At 44.6% G+C, this 5,165-nt stretch overlaps 1 pseudogene; it reads left to right on the forward strand.

The window, feature by feature from the left end:
- Window positions 1-377: 377 nt before the first annotated feature.
- On the forward strand, window positions 378-4,849 carry LOC123067126 (putative protein FAR1-RELATED SEQUENCE 10; annotated as a pseudogene).
- The last annotated feature ends 316 nt before the right edge of the window (window positions 4,850-5,165 follow it).

Raw genomic sequence — 5,165 nt, forward strand, 5'->3', positions numbered from 1 at the left:
TTTCAACTTTTTCTTTAATCTTTCTTACATGTTATGTTACTTGACTAAGACTTAGTTAAGTCTTAGTCGACTGATCTACGCAAAATAAAAAGTCTTGACTGTGACCTAGCCTCACCCTCCTAAATGTTCCACTTTTAATATTATAATATAACACTGATTTTTTAAGCTGCAAGTTTCTCATGCAAGCGTTTTCGGAAACAAATCAAGTAGTATGTGACTTTCACGCCTTATACAATCAAACTTTTGTTTTCTAAATAGGGGAGTGCTTCAGTACAACCCCCTAAAACATATAATGGATAGAATGGTCATTTCACATTAGGTAGGAATACCCACCCGACGCCGTACGTCCGCACGCGACGTCGTACGCCCGCCCACGTATGCCGCACCTGTCGCTGTACATACGCCCGCCCGCGTACCCGCACCTGTCGCCGTACGTCGCTGCCGTACGCACGCACGTCTCCATGTTGGCGTCGACAGTTATTGGAGAAAAAAAAGACAAGGTAGCCGCCGACGCCCGTCGTCGAAACCCTGAACCCTAACGCATCCACGCCATCTCCACGTCGGCCCCCGTCTGCACGAAGTCGCCGTCGCCCGGCTCACCCCCCCCCCCCCCCCCAAACAGGCCGCCGAGCATGCCCCGGTGCCGTTGCCGCTGCCGCCGCGCGTGTCCCGGCGCCGTTGCCGCCGCCGCCGCATTCCATTCCCGTCGCCCAGATGGCCGCCCACTCGTGATCTACGTCGCTGCCTCCCTCTGCGCACTACGCCTGCTACGACCAGCCATCGTCCTCACATCGTCGACACCTGCCTCCGCCGGCCAGCAACGTCACGCCGTCATCACGTTCGTCATCGGAGAAAATGGATCCGGCTGAAATACTCGCCGCCGTGCAAGAGGTTGGTTTGAGACATTGTTGTGCTTGATGAAATAATTGTTTTAGGGATGATGTTACATGGTGTTTGATTGATCTTAGAATTTTTTTAAACATGTATAGTTAGAGGTGGAGGGCGATTATGATGGCGATGATTACGGCGAGCACAACGAAACCTCGTCACTGAATATGGATGAACCTGCTGAGGAGAACTACATGAGTTTGGATGAATCTTATAGTGGCAATGTAAGTGTGATCAATGTTGATAAAAAAATAAATATGATAAACCGCACGGACAATTACATATTTTTTTAAATCATGCAGCGACATGGCGATGATGATGATGATATGGATATAGATGATTCATTTGCTGAAAGTGCACTCCGGATATGTTTTTTAAAAAATCAGAGAAGAAATGACATAATACCATATGAGCGCTTACATGTATTTTTGTGCAATGTCCGCAGATGGACGAGGACGGGGACTTTGTGAGGAATACTGTGGACGATGAAAGTAACAAATCGCACGTTGATGCATCTCATGATGACAGCTCCAGCAAAGTAAGTTTTGAAACTTACATACATTACATATTAAAATAATAATTTATTGACATAAATGGTTTAATGCATTAATTTACAGGGAGAAGTAGATGGTACAAGCGGGAAGGATGAGCATGTTGGTGATGATCTGTTTAATTTTTACATCGGATTTGATGAATATCAACAAGAATCATTGGACATGCATTGGAAGGTCATGAGGAAGACGTTCAAGTCACTAGGCGAGGCTTACAATTTCTATAACTAGTATGCTTACGAGCGTGGTTTTAGCGTAAGAAAGGACTCACCAAAATATTCGAAAGGTCTTGAGGGAACTAAGCGCTTGAGAAAGTATCTGTGTGCGAGATCTGGGAAACGACAGGCAAAACTTTGTACAATGGAAGGCAGGACTCGCAGGCTAAGAGGGGAGACTCGTTGCTTCTGTGATGCGCATATAACTTTGTAACTTGATAAAGAGCGTGATGTTTGGTACGTCAGCAATTTCAATGATGATCACAATCATGTTCTAGCTAGATCGGATGAAGTCACGTTTCTTCGGTCTTATAATCAGATAAAAGAATATCAGAAAGCTGAGATCTTAACTATGGAAGGTGCTGGAATCAGGAAACATATGATTTATGATAATCTCGTCAGTAGGTAGGGGTCATATGCAAAGGCTGGTTTTGGGAGGAAGATGCTTTATAACATGTGTTATAGAGAAAAAATGAAGTTGCTTGCACAAGGTGATGCAGACACTGCCATTGAGATCATGATGACCAGAAAAGAGAGAGATCCAGATTTGTTCTTTGAGCACACCGTCGATGATGAAGGAAGGCTGAAAAACATATTCTCGTGTGATTCTCAATCACGTCGACACTATGTTGACTACGGTGATGTGACAGTCTTCGACAACACATACATGATGAATAGGTATGGCATGCCATTTATACCTTTTGTCGGTCTGAACAACCACCGTTGCACCACGGTATTCGGTTGTGCTCTTGTGTCTGACGAGGCGGAAGATACATATGTCTGGCTGCTTCAGACGTTTTTGAGGCCTCACTGTCAGAAGAGGCCCAGGTCAGTAATTACTGATGGAGATGCCGCTATGATTAAGGCCATCAGAAAGGTACTTTCGGAGGTTTGGCATCGTCTTTGCTCGTGGCATATTGAGAAGAACATGCAGAAACACCTTCATCATAAGTCTCTAAAGGAGTTCAGGTCTCTACTTTATTATGCCACTTCAAAAAAAGTATTTGAGGAGAGATGGGCAGCGTTTACCGCCAAATGGCAGTCGGAGTAAACAAAGACATGGTTACGTAGGTTGTACAAGAAGAAAAGGCTTTGGGCTGCATCATATCTGTCTGGTAGGTTTTTCTTAGGTAAGCGAAGTAACCAGCGAAGTGAGAGTCTGAATTCATGCCTTCACTTGCATCTAGACTCCAGTATGACTATTCGTGATATGATTGTGCACTATGAGAACTGCATAGTTCGTCTCCGTGAGAACGAGGCGCATGACGATTACACAAACTCACAGACAGTCCCAGTACCAGTATTAGACGAGTGTAAAGATATTGAGAAATCAGCTGCCCGTGAGTTCACTGCGGCAAACTTTTATATCTTACAGGAAGATATGAAGAAGGCACGGGAGCTTGAGGTCCTTCAGAGACTCAGAGGAGCAGACACTCACAGATTCATACTGACATGGAAGGAAAATGGGGATATCAGATTCACCGTGGACTACACCCCAGGTAACTCTGAAGAAACCGTGAAGTGCAGTTGCAGAAGCATGTATCGCAAAGGACTTCCTTGCAAACATATTCTTCACATTCTGATTCAGCTACGCTTACGTGAGATACCTAAGTGTTTAGTACTGTGGAGGTTGAGCCAAGTTGCAAGGGGTGGACTTCCCGTGAAGCGCACTAGCGATCTGTTTGCGTGGGGATGGGCGGGTGCAGGGGACAGAGCTAGGTACAGCGAGTTGACTATCTTATCTGCCGAAGCAACTCATAAAGCATGCCATAAACCATTTTTATTCGACAAGTTGAAGGCGGCTCTGAGGAACATAATAGATAATGATTACACTGAGGAGGATGAGCCTGGTGTGGAGGTAAAGTTTGTGAACGACGATGCATTTGAGCCTAATCAAGATCATGGTCTTGTCCGTGATACCCCAAAAGTTAACACCAAAGGCGCACCAAAACAGAATGTTAAAGGCCGCGGTAAGGATGGTCCTGATGTCACTAAAAATGGGCGACCTAAAGCTTTTGATGAGAAAAGCAGACGTCAATGTGGACAGTGCGGTCTTACGGTTCATTATAAGTCCACGTGCCCTCAAAATCCTAAGTATGATTTTCGTATGTTATTGTAAATCCTATTGTTCAAACCAAATTTATTTGTTTATTGTGAATTAACACATATCTTACTGTTTTGATATGTAGGAACTTTGCTTGAATTCTAGAGTATGGAAGATTGCTTCATCCTTTGATTGAAGACATTTTCTTGATGGATTGCTATGGAAGATTGCTTCACCCTTTGATTGAAGACAATTTTTTGATGGATTGCTTCTATCTATGTGATCTTTTATAATTCTTAAATTATGTTATATGAGACTTATTTTACTTTGTTGATGTCAGACTATTTGCTACAATACCAACATAACTATTTGTTTGATGACAGACTATGTAATGCAAGAAGTATTTTTACTATGTTTATTTTGATGTGCTCATGATGCACTGTAGTGCCGTCGCTGTTTACTGTTGATTTTTCTGCACTGTACGGTCGCCGTTGCTTACAACCCCGTCATTTTTTTTAAAAAAAAGCCCGACAAGTGCGCCGGCGGCACTGTCCCATAGGGCAGCGTCGAACGGCAGCACTGTCCCACAGGGTAGCGTCGGACGGTGGCAGCAGAGCGAGTTAATCAGAGGAGTTCGACTGCCTATGTGTCGCCGGGTATATAAGCCGGTTGTCGCGCCCTCCGTCGGGCGAGGTGAGACTAAACATTTCTCGTCGCCCCCGCGTGGTACTTGCGCTATCGTCGCGCCGCGTGGTACTTGGGCCGTCGTCGCTCCGCGAGCTGTGCAGTGTTATTGGGCCGGCCCACGCGGTCACGCGCGTCGCTGCAGGCACGGCGGCTGCGATAGGAAAGGTTTAGTCCCACCTCGCCCGACGGAGCGCGCGATGACCTGCTTATATACCCGGCGGCGCATATGCAGTCGAATGCCTTTGATTAAATCGCTAGGCTACCCGTCGTTCGACGCTGCCCTGTTGGACAGTGTCGTCGGTCCAGTCTGACATCAGACTGGTCGGCGCACTCGTCGGGCTATTGTTTTAAAAATAAAAACTAAGAACGTCAGTGTTATAAGCGATGGCGACAGTGCTTTAAAAAGAAAAACTAAGAACGTCGGTGTTACAAGCGACGGCGGCAGTGCAGAAAAACAACAGTAAACAACGACGGCACTATAGTGAATAATGAATACATGGGCATTTTTTTAACATTTACCAGTACAGGATATATCCAAACAATTTGACAACGGCAGAACTATGAATATGAATAATTCAAATTTAAAGACAACGGCATGAAGACAAAATAATAATCCAAATGTCATTCTCGACTTAAATATTCAAAATAGTAGTGTCTTCTTCGTCACAAGATATCAAAGTTGAAATAAATGTAAACATTATTTGAGCCTACAAAATTTTCTACTACATAAAGTTTGCCACATTTATTTCTTCTTTGCAAGACGGGTAACTTTGTTCTTCA

Source organism: Triticum aestivum, chromosome 3B, assembly GCF_018294505.1.
Source record: "Triticum aestivum cultivar Chinese Spring chromosome 3B, IWGSC CS RefSeq v2.1, whole genome shotgun sequence".
NCBI lineage: Eukaryota > Viridiplantae > Streptophyta > Magnoliopsida > Poales > Poaceae > Triticum > Triticum aestivum.